Source organism: Nyctereutes procyonoides, unplaced genomic scaffold (genome assembly GCF_905146905.1).
Source record: "Nyctereutes procyonoides isolate TBG_1078 unplaced genomic scaffold, NYPRO_anot_genome, whole genome shotgun sequence".
Taxonomy (NCBI): domain Eukaryota; kingdom Metazoa; phylum Chordata; class Mammalia; order Carnivora; family Canidae; genus Nyctereutes; species Nyctereutes procyonoides.
In genome coordinates, this window is record NW_026575130.1 from 5,777,164 (window position 1) to 5,797,348 (window position 20,185).

Sequence of the window (20,185 nt, forward strand, 5' to 3'; positions counted from 1 at the left end):
GATTCTCCAATCAAGGCATCAAGACCAATCTGCAGTTACTTCAAGTGGGAGAGAAGCCTTCATGGAATTATTAAAGGAAGAAATCTTTGGACTGTGTAAAAAATTAGTAGTATGCAATGAAGCTTGTCATTAACTTGCAACAAACACATGGCTACTTGAATCCCTATAGATTTATGTTGTGAATGTATGATAAAATGGGATTAGAGGACAAACCAATTTTTTAGGGTGCCAGCCTCTATTTCCAACCAATAATACTCTGGTCTCCACAGCCCCGCTCTGCTCAACCACTTGCCAGGAATGTTTCCCTATTACCTGCACCAGGCTTCTTCCCTAGCCATATGCAGAGTCTACTATGGGTGTTAAAGTTCTTATCACCATAAGAGAAAAAGGAATAAAAATCATTACAATTCATCAAACTGCCTGCTTGTTCACACCTCTGATAGCTTGAAGCCCCTAGGTCCTATTCCAAGTGTGCTCTGAGCAAATCTTGGCAGCTTTTCTCAATCCTTACTTAAATTAGTTTCCCTCGTAAGGAATATTACATTTGTAAATGTCTGGAGACCCCATTTGTTATTCCTCTTTGTTGTCCTTTATCACTTAGAGCTTATTCTTATATCTCTTTTTTACCCCCACTTACAATGCAATCCAGCCTTCTCTCTGCCCCTCAAACCCTAACTCTGCCTGGCATTCACATGTAGCACCTCTAGACAACACTTGAACATTTTCAATAAGCAGTAAAATGACTGTAAAAAAAGTGAGCTCTCATTCTAATAAGATCTTCCACAATCAAATATTATGTTCCTCCACCCTTTTGGTACCATCCTATTTTCCAATTCTACTTTATGGGCCTGGAAGCAAAGAGTGCATTATTCTGCTACCAGCAAGACAAATCACTCAAGAGATTGCCTTCCATGAATCAGGGACTGTATCCCAGTCTCTTCAATGTGCAGTGTCTAATTCAATGTACATTGGTTATGGGAGATACTTCCAACATCTGTATAGACTTGCCATTTTCTGAAGAGAACAGGCCACATGTCAATCCTCATTCCACAGAGAAATATCATTAAGTTTGTGGTCATCAGAGAAAAAAATTAAGGTTGCCTGTAGTGCAAATTGTTAGGGTCAGAAAAACAAAAGAGGAGTCTACGTCGGGATGCAAGAACAATAGCTCATTGTAATCCAGACCTCATTTATCTAGGAGTTCACCTAAAAACAGATAATTGGAGAGTAATAAACGGAAGATTTCTTTAGAGAAAATAAGCTTGCCCAGCTGGCTAGTGCCTATGTTAGCCATAACAGAAACAAAAAAGGAAGACTAATGCAATGGCTGCACATGAACACAATAATATAATGAATCCCTCCCCCCCAAAATATAAATATTTGTTAGAGCAAGTCTGTTAGGTTTAGGAGCTTCCCTTCCACAAAGGCCTCTTCATTTCAGTATTTTTTCATAATCCTGAAAGCAATTTGTTTCAACACTGCAAACCTGTATTACAATCGATATATGTCTAGGGAATAAATTGCAGGTCAATCGTCCTTTATCTATCTACCTATCTATCTACCTGTTTATAAAGTAGGCTCCATGCCCAATGTGTGGCTTGAACCCCCAGCCTGAGATCAAGAGTCACGTCGTCTACCAAATGAGCCAGCCAGGCGCCTCCGGTCAATCATCTTCTATTTTTTTTTTTTTTAAGATTTTATTTATTTATTCATGAGAGACACAGAGAGAGAGAAAGAGGCAGAGACACAGGCAGAGGGAGAAGCAGGCTCCATGCACGGGAGCCCGACGTGGGACTCGATTCCGGGTCTCCAGGATCACGCCCTGGGCAGAAGGCGGCGCCAAACCGCTGCGCCACCGGGAAGGCCCTCAATCATCTTTTGAACTAAACGATGCGGGATCCCTGGGTGGCGCAGCGGTTTAGCGCCTGCCTTTGGCCCAGGGCGCGATCCTGGAGATCGAGGATCGAGTCCCACGTCGGGCTACCGGTGCATGGAGCCTCCTCCTCTCTCTCTCTGTGTGTGTGGACTATCATAAATTTAAAAAAATGTTTAAACTAAGCGATGTGTAGTAGTATAAATCAGAGACCTCCTAAAAATACAAGTTGACTTTGACTTTTCCCCCACCTTCCCCCCGTGGCAAAAAGACAAATTTTGATTGGTAAGCAGCACAAATTAACTTACTTATAGACTTTGATATACATGGTTGCCCTAATTTACCTTGAACTCAATGGAAAAAAAAAAAAAAAAACAAAATTAAGCCTGGGTGACTTAAAAAAAAAAAAGGAATTTATTTTCTTACTATTCTGAAGGCTAGAAGTCCAAAATGAAAGTGCTGATAGGGTTGTTTTTTTCTGAAGCCTCTCTCCTTGGCTTATAGATAGCTATCTTTTCCCTGGGTCTTCACGTGGTTTTTCCCCTGGATGTGTCTGGATCCTAAACTTTTCTTTTAAGGACACCAGTCTTATCAGATTAGAACCCACACAATGACCTCATTTTCATCTATCTCTTTAAAGACCCTAACTCCAAATATAGTCACATTCTGAAGCACTAGAGGTTAGGCAACATACAAGTTTGGACAGAACACAATTCAGTCCGTAACAATTACTATGGCCAAAAAATTTTAACTTACATGTTTTAAGAAAAATGTGTATCTTTATGATTGACAATGGAAATATCTCACAGTGCCCTGTGTTCTGTATCACAAGTGCTATTGACATGAGGATGTATTATTTTCCTATTTAGAACATATCCCAATTGTATTAGATTACAAAAATTAAAAGTATTTCCTGTCAATTGCAAATATTTCCAAAGCTAGCTTGAAACGAACAAAAATAGCACCTGTTTTAGTCTGAAATCCAATGTATTATTCTTTTCTCTATCTTTGCATTATTTCAAAACTTAAATGTATTGTCATAAATGATTCTACACTTTGGCAAATATTATTTTCTGATTATTTTCAAAGTGTATTCATTAGTTTCTGATTGTTTTAAATCAAAATAAGACTACTTTGATTAGAAGATGACCATTAGAAAATCAGAAAATGCTTATAAACTTTATAGCCTAATAGCACAGCAGGGGCTTTCTTAAGTACAGAGAGTGTCTAGAGATAGCCTTATATTGGCTATGATCACTTGGTATGAGAAAGTTTATTGGTCTGGAAAGCAAGAGAGGTTATCTCTGAATTGTTTCAAGAGCAAAGTCACATCTCCATATAACAGGTCAAAGAAATAAGTACAATTTACATATAACTTTGACATATTTTGTCTGTTGCCATGGCAGTGAGAAATGCTTCTCCAGTGAACACAGTAGAGTTTATGATTATAGCTTACCAAAAGACATAAAAATGGTTATAATGTAATCAATAGCTGCAAGAGAGTTGATATTCGTCAACAAATCTGCCAGAATATATTTTTCAGTAAAAGTCAGGGTAGATGACTCTATACATTTTTTTTGTATAATACCAGAGAAGAAATCACCAATATATCATCACAACTTATGAAAGAAGCAATGACAGTCAAGGAGGATATACATCCTATCTCTAGTGGCAAGTAGTGAGGAGAAAACAGCCACTGCTTGAAAGAGCATAAGGTGTAGAAATATCGCTGATGGGAAATCCATTCCAAAGGCAAGTATAAGTCATGCAGATATTTATAGTTGTGAAATCATCATTTTCAAAAAGGTAAATCTTAATTACCATTCAAATATTAGATGATACATGTCAAAGGTATAAAGTAGCTAGTTAATGAGAAATGAAAAAATGAGTAAGATGTTAAAACTGGTTCAAAGAATCTGAAGAACAATTTTTTAATTATTTTATTATTTTTTAATAGAAGCACAGTTGACATAAAATATTATACTAGTTTCAGGTGTACAACATAGTGATTTGGCATTTATATATATTACAAAATGCTCACCACAATAAATGCAGTTACCTCTACTACCATAAAAGTTATTACAATATTATTGATGGTATTACCTATGCTATATTTTATATCCCTGTGACTTATTTATTTTATAACAGTAAGTTTGTACGTCCCTCCAAATCCCCCAGCAACTACCAGTTTGTTCTCTGTATAAAAGAGACTGGTTTGGTTTGTTCATTTCTTTTCTTTTTTAGATTCCACATATAAATGAAATCATGGGGTATTGGTCTTGCTCTGTCTTACTTATTTCACTTAGCATAATACTCTCTAGGTCTATCCTTTCATTCTATCTTCAATGGGCATTCATCTATCAATGGGTACTTAGGTCGCTTCCATATCTTGGCTATTGTAAATAATCCTGCAATAAACATAGAGGTGCATATCTTTTTCATTTAGTGATTTTGTTTTCTTATGGGTAAACATCCAGAAATGAAGTTGCCAAATCATATGGCTTTTCTATTTTAATTTTTTGAGAAACCTCCATACTGTTTTCCAAAGTGGAAATTTACATTCCCACAACAGCGCAAAAGGTTCCCTTTTATTCACATACTTGCTAACACTTTTTACTTCTTGTCTCTTTTTTCTCATATCAAATTATTTATTTGGTTATTATTCATCATGGTTAGTGTATTCTTTAATCCCCATCACCTATTTCACCTATCCCCCCCCCCCCGCAACTACCTCCCTCTAGTAGCCAGTAAATTGTTCTCTGTAGTTAAGAGTCTGTTTCTTGGTTTTTCTCTCTCTCTTCTTTTTTTATCTTTATTCAATTGCTGTTTTTTTTTAATTCCACAAATGAATGAGATCGTATGGTATTTGCCTTTCTCTGATTAATTTCACTTAGCATTTTATTCTCTAAGTTGTTGCAGATGGCAAGATTTCATTCTTTTCTATGGCTGAATAATATTCGTGTGTGTGTGTGTGTGTGTGTGTGTGTGTGTGTGTGTGTGACTTCTTTATTCATTCATCTGTGGACACATGCATGGGCTGCTTCCATAGTTTGGCTATTGTAAATACTGCAATAAATATAGGGGTGCATGTATTCTTGTGAATTAATGTTTTGTATTTTGGATTTTCCAAGAGTGCAATTACTGAATCATAGGGTAGTTCAATCTAGTTTTTTGAGAAATCTCCATACCGTTTTCCAGAGTGGCTTCACCAGTTTGGATTCCCACCAACAGGGTACAAATGTTCTTTATTCTCCACATCCCCATCAACACTTGCTGTTTCTGATGTTTTTTTATTTTAGCCATTGCAACAGGGGTGATGTCATATTTCATTGCAATTTTGATTTGCATTTCCCTGATGATGAATGATGTTGAGCATCTTTTCATGTGTCTGTTGGTCATCTGTATGTCTTCTTTGAGAAAATGACTACTTGGATCCTCTGACCATTTTTTAATCAGATTATTTGTTGGTTTGTTTGTTTATTTTCATGTTGAGTTGTATGACTTCTTTATATATTTTCAGTATGAATCCCTCATCAGATATATCATTTGCAAATATCTTCTCCCATTTAGTAGGCTGCCTTTTCATTTGATTGATGTTTTCCCTTGCTGTGCAAACACTTTTCAGTTTGACATAATTCCAATAGTTTATTTTTGCTTTTGTTGCCCTTATCTGAGAAAACTGATCAGATCCCCCCAAAATACTGCGAAGACCAATGTCCAAGTATTTACTCCCTACGTTTTCTTCTAGAAGTTCTATGGTTTGAAGTCTTACATTTAGGTTTTTAATCCTTTTTGGGTTTATATTCATATGTGGTATGTAAGAAAGTGGTCCAGTTTTCCCAGTATCATTTATTGAAGAGAATTTTTTTTCCATTCTATATATTCTTGCCTCTTAATTCATAAATTAATTGACCATATAAGCATGGGCTTATCTGGGGATCTCAGTTCTGTTCTATTAATCTATGAATCTATTTTTGTGCTAATACAATACTATTTTGATTGTGGTAATTTTGTAATATAGTTTGAAATCTGGAAGTGGAATATCTCTAGCTTTGTTCTTTCTCAAGATTGCTTTGGCTATTGGGGTTTTTATGGTTACATATAAATTTTAGGACTATTTATTCTAGTTCTGTAAAAAATGCTATTGGTGTTTTGATAAGGATTGCATTGAATCTGTAGATTGCTTTTGGCAGTAGGGACACTTTTAACAATATCAATTTTTCCAGTCCGTGAACACAGTATGTCTTTCCATTTATTTGCATCATCTTCAATTCTTTCATCATTGTCTTAGAATTTTCAGAGTGCAAGTCTTTTACTTTCCTGATTAAATTTATTCTTAAGTATTTTATTCTTTGATGCAATTGTAAGTGGGATTGTTTTCTTAATTTCTCTTTCTGCTAGTTTGTTATTAGTGTATAGAAATGCAATAGATTTTTTTTAAGTTTTTATTTATTTATTTGAGAGAGAGCAATAGAGAGAGATAGAGAAAGAGCATGAGCAGGGTGAGGAGCAGAGGGAGGGGCAGACTCCCTGCTGAGCAGGGAGCCTGATGTGGGGCTCAATCCTGGGGCATCAGAATCATAACCTGAGTCAAAGGCAGATGCTTAACTAACTGATCTGCCCAGGTGTCCCAAATTTCTTTATACTAATTTTGTAACTGATGACTTTACCAAGTTCTTTTATTGTTTCTAAACGTTTTTTGGTGGAGTCCAAATATATAGGTATTTGGACTCCAAATATATATATAGTCATCTTCAAGTAGTGACAGTTTACTTCTTCCTTACCAATTTGGATGCCTTTTATTTCTTTCTTTTGTCTAATTACTGTGGCTAGGACTTCTAGTACTATGGTGAATAAAAGAGGCAAGAGTAGACATCCTTGTCTTGTTCCTGATCTAAGAAGAAAAGCTTTATGCTTTTCACTATTGAGTAAAAAGCAGTTATGGGTTTGCTGAAGAACAGACTTATGCTCAGGCAACTATATATGCGAAGTACTGAAATGATTTTGCTAGTACATGTAAAACTGGTTAATATCCTAATGGTAATAAAATACTATGTTTGGGATTATATTTCCCATAGGTTAAAATTAATTGTATTCGTACTAGACAAAATTTATTAGCACTTCTATTAGAAATCATTTGCATTACTATCATTTGTCTACAAATTAATTTCTACAAAGTTGTAAAATGGCCTTGAAAGAGAATGAAGTATGCACACCCTTATAAAAGCAGATAATTCCTGGAGTGTGGCTAGGCAACACCCAGTACTCCACTAAATAAATATCCATTAATCTCTTCTGCCCATTTTAGATCTTTGACCATGTATTCTGACATAATTGAATCAATCAGCCTGTTCTTTGCCCTTGTATTCCTGGAATGATATAAACTCAGACAATACACATAAAATCTATCAACATGTGGGTGGAGAGCTCATGACAAAAGAGTATCTTTTGTATTAGAAAAATGAATACTTTACTGATTTGAAAGAGTAGACTCTGAACTGTTCTTTCAGAGGATAATGTAAGGACTAGCCTAATGTTTTATTTCTTTGTATCCACAGTGACTTGCATATACATTCCCAGTCATTGTCAATTTGGGCTACACATCAAAATTACTAGAGGAAGTTTTATGTTTTGTTTTGTTTAAATACAGTCACCCTGACTACTGAAAATCACCAAAATCAGCTTCTTCAGGCACAGAATCCAAGTCCCTGAACTTTTTAAATGACTCTGTTGGTTAGCCACAGAAGAGACACACTGTTAGTTGACTAAAAATAAAAAGGTTCAGGGAAGTTATTTCTAAATAGTGTAAGAGTCCAGAACACAAACTAAAGCCTAACTTTACTTGTAAGTATTCTACTAAAAGCATGATCACTACAAACTTCTTCTCTTCGCTGACCATAGTTCCATTCAACTGTGGAAGAATGGATCAATTACCAGGCAAGTCTAGGAAAGAAACTCATTTCATGGTGTGTAATTTTAATTAAATTACTTATTATATTCTGTACCAGCTAACTCCTCCAAATAATTTCTCAAATTTCCTCCAAGTTTATTCCTCTCAAATAGTACCAAAATGTTTATAGTGCACTTGCAGTAGTTGATTTTATTAATTAAAAATTCCTGTGAGGTTCTTATTACCACTATCATAAGAGGGCAATACCAAGTTCATACTGGCAGGGATTTACCAGATTTAAGCTATGATTTTCTTCCAACCATGTGAAATTTTTCTTTCAAACTATAATTCATAGAGTCAATGGGATCTACATTTGGAAGATCTATCTTTTGTATTGATGATAAAATGAAAGTATACACATTTCTAAAAATATTATACAACTCACTATGGCAGATGGAAAACAGATGGATGTTATTCTTTTACGACAGTGACTACTATGCTTGGGAGGTGAACTGAAGCATTTGATGTTACTTTCAGGGTAACATAGGTATTTTTGCATTCTTTGTTCTTTTCTTCCCCACCCATTTCACCAAAAACTAGCTTTTATCATATGCTATTGAAAAATGATTATTTTCACCACTGTTATTTCCAGTAACATTTGCAATTGGTAAGTTTTAAAAGTGTAGTTCCTAATTATAAAAGGTGATAAATATGTAAGAAAAAATGTAAGAAAAATTTGAAATCCAGGAAAAATTTTAAGAAAAATAAAAAGTATCCAGATAAAACTGCTATTGATACATATGTATTTCTTTTGCATGTTTCTCTGCAAATGGATTATATAGTTTAGGCATAGTAGATACATTTTTTCATCCTGAATTTCTAAATTAATACACAATGAGCATTTTCATGTCACAAAACTTTTAAAAAACTACTTCTAAGTGGATGCATAATATTCCATTTCATGGATATAGCATAAGTTATTTAACGATTTCCTCATTATTAAATGTTATAATTATTTTCAATTTGGGACAATTATAATAATTGTGAGACAGCTTTTAAAAAGCTGTTTTCTCACCAAGCAACTAATTGCCTAAGATGAAGTGTTAGCCATGGATAAAGAACTCAAATTTTCCAGAGATGCTTCAGGAAATCTAAAAAGCCCTTAGTTGTTTGTTTGTTTGTTTGTTTGTTTTTTGCCCTTAGTTTTTAAATGTCAGTATACACTCAGCTTTTTAAATTAACCTTAAAATAATTTTCATGCAAATTAAAACCTTAATAAGGTATCACCTCATGCCTGTTAGAATGGTCATCATCAAAAAAGACAAGAGATAACAAATGCTGGTGTGAATGTGAAGAAAAGAGAGCCCTTGTGTCCTGTTGGTGGGATTGTAAATGGGTACAGCCACTACAGAAGATATCTTGAAAAATATTTTGAGGATCCTCAAAAAAATTAAAAATAGAATTCCTATGATCCAGCAATACTACTTTTGGGAATATACACACACAAAAAAAAGCAAAAACACTAACTCTGAAACATAAGTACACACCCTTGTTCATAGCAGCATTATTTACAATGGCCAAGACATGGAAACAACCTAAATGCTCATCAATGAATGAATGGATAAAGAATTGTGTGTGTGTTTTTATATACTATATTCATATGTTTATATGAATATTATTCAGCCATAAAAAATGAAACCCTTCCATTTGCAACATGTATGAACCTGAAGGCAATATGCTAACTAAAATAAGTCAGACAAAGACAAATACTGCATGATCTCACTTATATGTGGAATTAAAAAAAAAAGAAAAAAACTAATAGAAAAAGAGATCAGACTTGTGGTTACCAAAAGTGGAGCATTCGGGGAGAATGAATTGGATAAAAGTCATCACAAGATACAAACTTCCAGTCATTAGATAAAAAGTACTAGGAATGTGACATACAACATGATGACCATAGTTAACATTGCTATATGACATAGGAAAGTTGTTAAGAGAATAAATCCTAAATAAATCTGATCACAAGAAACATTTTTTCCTTCTCTCCTTTCTTTTTATTGTATTTATATGGGAAGATGGATATTAGCTGAACCTGATGTGATAATCATTTCACAATATATATAAATCAAACCATCATGCTGTACATCTAAAACTTATAGTGATATATGTCAATTATTTCTCAATAAAACCGGAAAAATTAAGTAAATAAATTACTTAAATTTTAAAAATCATTTTTACATAGCAACTTTTCATTTCTTATGCCAAAACTTATACAATTCTATTTTGGGACATTAAAACAAAGGTGTGACAAAAGTGTTTCACAACTGGAAGAATCATTATTTTTAAGTCTGTCCTGAATTTCAGAAATCATTTCCTTTTGGTCTGAATCAAATTCCAAGAATTTGGGCGGTTCATTACAGTCTTTTCCAAATTCCTTCTTTCTCTCTCTTCCAAGATCTAAAGCTGAGCAACAGGACAAAAGTGACCAATCCTTTATTTTTTTACAACTTTACTCAAGAGATTACTTAATGTTAAATTTTGGTTCCCGTTTTGTTCATATATCAGTACTTGGCCCTCTGGGGTACTTAAAATGAATATTCTAATTGTAGAGCAGTCATGAACTTTTTTTTTTGCTTGATATCAAATTCATATTTGCAAAAGACAAAATTTTTTCTTTCCAAAAATATCTACCTTGTATTCTTTTCCCCCCGACTTCATGTATTACTTGAACTTGCTATTTATTGGGATTTTATTAGCTCAATGCTCATTTTAAACAATATAGTAACGATGAGCTTAATAATCAACATCTTTCCAAAAGTAATTCCATATTATGGAGTTTAATATTTAGTTAGCAGTTTAAGTACACAAAACACACAGCACTCTGAACTACAGCAATTGTTTTGGCATTTTATTTGAAAAGGCAAAGAAGACAATATTAAAGACATTGTAAATATAACCCTTCAATATTATCCCTAACAGCAATTATTTAAAGTGTTGGGATATAAATAAACAACTTGTCTGATCTATAGTTTAGTGCTATGTGGTAATGGGGTGGGCTTTAAATCTAGTGCTATTAAATGCCAAAATACAAAAAAAAAAAAAAACAACTAAAAACTAAAAATAGAATAATGTGTCCACTAGAGTACATTGATTAACCAAACTGCACCTCCATTTTGGAAGTATGTATCTTGTGACTTTTAAATCGCCTCTCTAACAATAAATTTAAAGTATTATTTTTCGTATGCTTAGAAAAATAACCTTAGCAGTATAAAAGATTTTTTTCTTTTTTTTAGAGCATTAGAAACAACTTATCCTTTATAATACTAGAAAAAGAGGAGACAACCTAAAATAATATAATCTTTAATATCTTCCCTCTCCTACTGCATCTTGGGATTTGCTAGACAGCTGTCAGTAACAGTGAATATTAGACAGTCATTTTTAATTATAGCTGTTCTTCACGGTTTGACCAAACGTATCTAAAATGCAATATTAATACTGAATTGTCTGAATTGCTTAATGCATTAAGCCAGTATCAAACTCAAAACCTTCATTTTACTATTTCAAAGATGTTCTTTATGAAACTTTTGCTCAAAATAAGTGACTCATCTCATCTCAGACTCCATCACACCAGGCTGAGCAGTTTTGCTACAATCTCAAACATTCCCAAGCAAAAACTACACTATTTAATATGAACTGTAGTAAACTACACTATTTAATATGAACTGGAGTGTTACGAGATAACACAAAATATATATATTGGCCTCTGCCATTGCTTCCTGGCATAAATCTCTTAAAAACCCTTGTAAAGTCTATAACTAGGAGCATCTTCTGTTTTAATATTTGGTCTTTAGCCCTCATTCCTGATACAGAGTTCCTAAATCTCTTGGAATTTCATAGGTGATACAGTGTCTTTTGTTCTGAAGAGGTGATCCTGGATCTTGGTGAAATCGTGGTTGGGGAGCAGTTACCAGAAAGACCAAGCCATGACTGGAAGCTTGAAATTTTCAGCCCTGCCTCCCAGACTGGGAAAAAGGGCTGGAAATAGAGTTAACGATGAATCATGCCTACATGATGAAGCCTCCATAAAAATCCCAAAAGTAGGGGGTTCAGAGAACACATGGAGGTGCGAGGAAAGTGGCACACTGGGAGACAGCATATGACTTCATACCTCTCCCACATACCTTGCCCTATGCATCTCTTCCATCTGGAAGTTCACCCGTATCCTTATATATCCTTTTATATTAAGCCAGTAAACAGTAAGTACACTCTTTTCCTAGTTCTATGAGCTGCTCTAAAATATTAATTGAACCAAAGGAAAATGTTATGAAATCGTCAAATATATAGTTGGTCGGTCAGAGCACTGGTAACAACCTGGGCTTGCCATTAGCATCTGAGGGGTGGAGGTAGTCTTGCAGGACAAGCCCTTGATGTGTAGGGTCTAACTGCATCTCCAGGTAAAGAGTGTCAGATTTGAGTTAAATTGTAGGATATCTGGCAAGTGTCGCAGAACTTTTGGTATGGGAAAACCTCACACACATTTGGTGACCAGAAGTTTCAAGTGAAATGTTCTGTGACAGTAGTAAAGGAGAGACACACAGAAGTGAGCTCTTCCTACTCAAGTGTCATTAAATCAAGTCTTCTTTCAATTCTTTGTATCACTTTGCTCCAGAGCATTAATTGAGAATACTTCAATGTTTGCCAATATACATCCTAATTAGGCTAGGTTAGTTAGCTAATAGGGATGATAAAGAATCCAGTCACAGAACTGAATGTGATATCATCAGTTTCTCTAGAACCCTTGGGCTACATGAAAAAGAGGACTGGACTACTATAAAGAAAATTATAGAAGTTAGTACAATATGACTCAAGTGCTGCCCAATACAGATGTATTCAAACATTGCGTTCTCTCCTCAAAACTCCCAAAGATTCCCTCTCTAAATATCCAGTTAAAGGGAACCAAAGGCGCAAGCGATTGATGTATGTGAACACTCCCAAGATCAATCACATTAGCCCTACAATTTTATTAATTATACTTAAGCTAAAAAGGACCTTAAATATTATCCAGCCCTACTTCTTCATTTAACAACTCAGGAAACTGAGGTCCAGAAATGTTGGTCAATTGTTCAAGGCCACAAGATTAAACTGCACTGAACCTGGAACCGGCATTTGAGTCTTCTGATGTCCAGACCAGAGTTCTGTTCCAGATGTTAGTTTCCAGACAAACGTAGGCAAGAACAAATGAACTAGACCTGAATTGCTGTGAGTCCTAAGCCCAACACACAGGAGCCCATGCTATTTGACATCTAACAAGAAATAAGTGATAAATTCTTCTTAGTTGCTATGGTAACAAACATTTAAACACAGGAACAAATGGAGAAAAATGCAAACAAGTAGAATTGTATCTCAAATTAGCTCTTAAAAATTTGATAAAAATGAGAGAAATGGTGTCTTGCATTTCTCAAAATACCTTTACTTACTCCTGTATCAGAGTATATAACAGCAATTATAAAAAGGATCAAAGAAACTAAATGCAAAAAGTGGTCTCATAAGAAAATAATACATAGAATTATGCATTTGGACTAATCACCATTAAAAATACTCTGATAACATGATGTATTCAATAAATAGGATTCCTTGAATATTTCCTAACAAGAAATCCCTTGAGCTACACAGGCCAAAGTTGTAATTTAAGTTTGCATTTCTAAATATAAAATTAAAATTTTATATTTTAATTTGCCAAATATAATTTGCCAAAATTAAAGCAAATCTACAAAATAAACATGGCAATTCAACTAATAAGAACAGAACAAACCATCCTTGATGGTAGTATTAAAATCTATCCATACTATATCTATGAGGAAAGAAAGCAAATAAATGGCTTCTCTGTGCCTATCTGCACATTGTTTATAACTAATACGGCAAATCTTTCCAAAAGTCCATGGGAATTTAAAATATTAATGTTGAAATCACATTATTTATAACTGAAAATAATATATAATTTTTATTAACCAAAAATCCTTGAAGATTGTTTTACTTTGTTCAGATATTTTTTTGTTCAGATTTTAAAAGCACAGATTTTTCAAAAAATAAAATGCATCTTGTTTCTTCAGTGTTACATTCAATATCCTCCACGTGTGTGGAAAATTTTGAAAACATTTTTTATTTCTTAATTAATTGCTTTCCAATAGGGAACATTCTGTTTGGCTATGGAAGGCTATATGTATACATTAACATTTCTCACTCGAATATCATGAGATTGTGTATCTCACCTGACAACATTAGTAACTACTAATACGCCAGCACATAATATTTTATAAATATTTAAGAAGATAAATGAGCTGAGTCTCCTCAATATTGGGAATGCAGATTGACTTTGGATCTTATAAAAAGTTTAGGAGATATCATAAATCAGTGGCAGCACAGAGTGGTGAAAAACATTCTGGGCTTAGCAACAGGTGATGTGAGCTTTGCATCTTGCTTTGACACTAACTAGCCAGGGGGGGTAACTTTACTTCTATAGTACTTAAAATAAGATCATTGGACCATCTAAGGGCCCTTTTCAAGGGACCTAAAATTCTATAATTTTATTATTCTCTATAAAATAAATTTTGTTATAGGCACATGAGTTCATAAAACTATATGCAGATGGGTAGAGTCATTGATTAAAATGATATTTATTCTTGTCTAGACAAAAATGTTCAATCTTCATCGATAACACACATAGACAATGCATTTAAAGTTCACCTTTGCATTTCTCAACTGGAACTTTAATTTGGCCCCACTCAGCTACATTTGCAAGCATTAGCAAGGCACTTAGTACATAAAGTAAACAGGATTATTCCCTGTTCCAGAAGGATTGACAAAACACTGGTTTATAAATTTCTACTTATTTTTTGCTAAGGGAATTATATTTAGTAATGCACTTATTTCATTTGTCTTAGGAAAAGTAAAGAGAATATTAAAAACTCTATGCAACTCAAGCTGTTAGGACTTAGGTACATTAAAAATAGTTCAACATATATCAAAATTAGTATATGTACTAATTATCCTCTGTTGATCTTCATAAAATGAACTAATAGTTCTATATCCTCACCTGAAAGATTGGGCTTAAACCAATGTTAGTGACCATCAATGAGTGAGCTTAGGTTAAGTTTTTAAAGTTATTTTAAAATACCACTTTCAAAACATAGTTATTACTTATAAATAAAAACATGTATTAAAGAAATCAAACTTGACTAAAACGATTGAAAGTATAAATAGAGGGCAGCCCGGGTGGCGCAGCGGTTTAGCGCCGCCGGCAGCCCAGGGTGTGATCCTGGAGACCCAGGATCGAGTCCCACATCCGGCTCCTTGCATGGAGCCTGCTTCTCCCTCTGCCTGTGTCTCTGCCTCTCTCTCTGTGTGTGTCTCTCATGAATAAATAAATAAAATCTTAAAAAAAAAAGAAAGTATAAATAGAAAAATAATGACTTCAGTAATGCTATTCCCCACTCTATAGAGTCGCTACCAGTTTTCACTGTCACCTATAAATTAATACAAAAGATGATTCTGCCAATTTTCTGTAAGGAGCTAAGGCCAGAGAATAATATTAATATGCACATCCCAGTAAACTAAAAAATTTCTACGGAGATGGGAAAAGCTTTTCTGTAGTCAGCCCAAATAAGGTTTTGCATGTAAAAAAAATGGTAAACAAATTTTTATTAAATATACAGTGGAAGAAAATAGAACTTAATAGAGAGCATAAGAAATCAGTGGTTCATTAAAGCAGAGCATATTCCCATCCCTGATTAGCAGTACACAGAACTCAAATAACTATGCTGAAATGATAATATGCAAACACTAATCCCAGTTTCAGAGGTAGCCAAGTAAACAACAGCCAAGCAAACAGGTGGGAACACAGGAAAATTAATTGCCATGGCAAAACTTTAATATTTTTCAAAAGCATAAAGTAATCAGCAAGAAAGTTAAATGATGCAAAAAAAATTATTTGCAATCCAAAACCAACATGACAAACAACATAAATATAAAATGCAAAATACTAAGAAGATAGTAGGTAACATTAGTATTACTGCCATACTTTTTTATTTTATTTGTTAGAATGTGGCATAATCTTCAGGTTAAGAGGTTCTGAGAGGGAATGTATATGGTATCAACTGATTTATGCCCTACAGAATCCTTTGGGGAAAACAGCACCAATAATATTCAAATTATTGTATTTTGCAAACTATATTCCCTCACATATGTTCCTAAGTAGTTATGACTGTAGGCTTCGTCATTAAAACAGACCTGGGTTCAAATATCATTTAAACATCATTTTTAGCTACCTAACTTGAGCAAATTATTTGGCTTCTGTTCCTTATAAAATACATTTCAAAAGAATATTAGTAATATTCCCTCAAAGATTAGATGTGGGATGCAAAATAACATCCACAAAGTGTCCAGCACATAAAAAGCATCTGGTTAATAAAAGGCCCAAATCTACTCGTTCACAGTTATTTGGAAAAATAACTATGTCCTAAAATAAATTATATACGTAAACATAGTGTCTTATATATAATATAATATTTTTTTAAAATCTTTAACAAGCAAATGAGACTCTGGTCCTTAAAAAGTCTGTTTCCAGAAAAAAAAAATGCTGAAAGGTTCTTAACACTGTTAGTGAGGTGTGCACGCAACTCATGCTATAGTCAAGGACACCCTAATCCCATCCACAGCAAAACTGATGGAAATATAAATAAATAAAAATTAAAAAAAAAATCCCCTCTAGGGCAGCCCCGGTGGCGCAGCGGTTTGGTGCCGCCTGCAGCCCGGGGTGTAATCCTGTAGATCCGGGATCGAGTCCCATGTCGGGCTCCCTGCATGGAGCCTGCTTCTCCCTCTACCTGTGTCTCTGCCTCTCTCTGTGTGTGTGTCTCTCATGAATAAATAAATAAAATCTTTAAAGATTTTTTTTTATTTTTTTTAAATTTATTTATAATAGTCACACAGAGAGAGAGAGAGAGAGGCAGAGACACAGGCAGAGGGAGAAGCAGGCTCCATGCACCGGGAGCCTGACGTGGGACTCGATCCCGGGTCTCCAGGACCGCGCCCTGGGCCAAAGGCAGGCGCCAAACCGCTGCGCCACCCAGGGATCCCCATAAATAAAATCTTTAAAAAAAAATCCCCTCCATTTTGCTCAACAAAACCAAGATTTTTTTAATCTGTTTCTCTTTATTCTTCAAACAGGTAAGGTAATATTCATTTGGAGAAGAAATACATCAGCCACAGTAAAGGCAAGCATAGAAAAACCAGTATCTGAAATTAAATATTGCTGCCATACTTCTTAGCTACTTCTGGTCAAATAGCTTACACCCAGAGTGATGCTGAGTGCAACAAATCTAGGCAGGCGACCTGATCATCTTATCTGTCCTTCAATGAAAATCTGATGATGCCACTTTCCTGCTTATGCTCTTCCAGGTGCTCTACAGAATCTGAACTCTTCATGCAAGGAAGGCAAATCCAGTAAATTATCTCTACTCCCTGAGAACCCAGAATAGCCCTCCAGCACCACCTCCTAGGTACTCTAGCCCTTTGAGCTTGTCTGAGTCTTGGGAGTTCCTCTCCAGACGGCCCGGGCAGCTATATTCAATCAATCAGAGATGGCCCATAAAATAAAACCTATTTATCTCCTGAAGATACTGCTGATCAAGGAATGCTCTGACATTCTTTGAGGGTCTGGGCAGCAGTGGACTCACAGTCAAAGCAGAGACAGAGAAGAAAGATGTTGATAGTGCCATCCAAGCAAGGGAAGTGATGCACAAGCCCCACGTATCCCGCATCCCAATCCTAGTAGCCAGATAGTCCTTTTATTGCAGACAGTGCCTCAGGATACTAGGATACTAATGCCAATGACAATCAAATTATAAAATTACTTCCCCCCTTTCTTTTGATCTCATGCTTTTATAAAAAACCTTCTGATTAATATTTGGTTCCCATATAATTTTGTTTGCCTATAAATTTAGAATACCACACTCACGTTGGCACTACTATTCAAATCTTATGCAATAATACATTGGAATTCTGTTTTACCTAACTTTCTGCAAGGTCAGTTAATGTGAATTCACCTTAAGAATTGCTTGGTGTGCTGACGCACTTAGTTTCTGAGCTATAAAGTCAGGATTCAATGCAAAACTATGATGAACTAACTCCCCAAGATCTATGTTGTCTAATAATTTATCTTAATAACCAAACAGCTGGAGTTTATTGCTAATGTGATAGCTTTCTCACTAGACTCTCAACATGTCACACATGGAAGAAAAGTTCCTCCTGATTTGAGCCCTGCCCTTTTTATTTTTCCAATTTTACCTTCAATGTGATCGAACAAATAGTACCAACAAGAGTACCACCCATGGCTGTGTTGGTGGAGAAGGATGGGATGTTGCTTCACTATTAAATCTAGAGTTAAGCAGCAAAATCTAGAATAGAAGAGTAAGAAACCACACTGGAAGTTGGGAGTATGGAAAGCTTGTAGAATTGACCTGGATGTAATATGACATGGCAACTGAGTTAAGATCCAAGAGTGATCACTAAAGAAACTGTCATGAGCTCTTTTATTGTGATGCTTGTAACTCTGGCAGAAAGATGGCAACTGAAAGCAGTTGTGTGACTCTTAAACCCCACTACTCAAACCCACCTTGTCCACAAACTCTGATTCTAGTAACCATGAATTATTTGGCTGTTCTGAAACTGGCACATTCCACACACTCCTATATACCCTTATATAGAAGAGCAACATGCTCTTCCTTCTTGCCGGGAACACCAACTGGCCTTGCCTCCTCTCTGTTCCCATTGCATTTAAAGCATTGAAATTTGAGTTGTCACTACATATTTCCTTTATGAGTATAAATTCCTTTAAAACAAGGCCCTGTTTGTCATTTTAATTCCACGAAAGTGCTTTTCACAGTAATTACATATAGTAAGGAGATAAGAAATTTGATATTGAATTAGTCATTAAAATACATTGAATGAGGGGCGCCTGGGTGATTCAGCTGGTTGAGCATCGGCCTTTGGCTTGGGTCATGATCTTGAGGTCCTGGGATCAAGCCCCACATTGGGCTTCCTGCTCAGTGGGAAGTCTGCTTTCCCCTCTCCCTCTGCCTATTGTTCTGCCTACTTGTGTGCTCTCTCTCTCTCTGTCAAATAAATAAATAAAATATTTAAAATAAATAAATAAATAAATAAATAAATAAATAAAAGACTGAATGAAATCTTTTTTTTTTTTTTAAGATTTTATTTATCCATGAGAGACAGAGAGAGAGAGATAGAGAGAGAGAGGCAGAGACACCGGCAGAGGGCAAAGCAGGCTCCATTCAGGGAGCTCAACGTGGGACTCGATCCCGGGTCTCCAGGATCACACCCTGGGCTGCAGGCGGCGCTAAACTGCTGCACCACTGGGGCTGCCCCTGAATGAAATCCTAATGCCATTATAATGGTTGAAGATATTCTCATAAGTAATCATTTATTTACTTATCTAGCAAACCTATAATCAAGATTTTTGTTTTTTACTTTTTTTAATGTGTCAGACTTTGTGCTAGGAATGGAAAAGATGGAAGTGACTCAATCTTGACCACTAAGGAGATTATAGTCTTAGTGGAAAGTTGACACTTTTATTCTGAGTCACACTGCTACTCAAATATGCCACCAAATATGCATAGACTACAAACGTTTCATTGAAATACTTTAATAGATTAAAGGCAGAAATTTTAATTTATGCATTATTCATCAAGTCTTTATAGATCAATTTCCTCTGCTTCATAACTACAGCTTAGGTATAGAATTATAATGTACATCAGGGGCATGTGGATGACTCAGTTGGTTGAGCATCTTATCTTGATTTTGACTCAGGTCATGATCCCAGGGTCCTCTGGGACTGAGCCCCATGTCTGGCTCCACATTCAGTGCAGTCAGCTTTTGATTTTCTCTCTCCCTTTCCTTACTGCCCCTCCCCTGTTCTCTCTCTCTCTCTCTCTCTCTCTCTCTCTCTCTCTCTCAAAATAAAGAATATTTTTTTAAAAGAATTATAATGCATCAAAGATGATTTTGATAAATAACCCCACATTCTCCTAATTTTCCATTACTGAGGCTCATAGACCTGCTCAATGGTAAAGATGCAATAGTACATTTAGTGCATTAACCTTTAATAACCAAATTGAAGGCAAATTTTTATTACTTATATTCATAAAATATTAGGTTTAATGTTAGCCCATTTTTTCTGCAAAACCACATCAGAATACAAAAATGCAACAGATTCATTCAACTGGTTTATTAACTCAGAAAATATGTATGACATTTAGAATCCACAAGCTAAAAGTATTGTTTCAGCTCTAAAACAAATATATTTATTAGACAACAAGAAAAACTTTTTGGTCTTAATGAAACATGTA

General features: G+C 35.0%; 1 protein-coding gene across 2 annotated transcripts in view; it reads right to left on the reverse strand.

Annotated features, from left to right (window-relative positions):
* Positions 1–20,185, reverse strand: part of ANK2 (ankyrin 2) — a 654,899-nt gene that overhangs the window by 439,443 nt on the left and 195,271 nt on the right. The window lies entirely within an intron of this gene.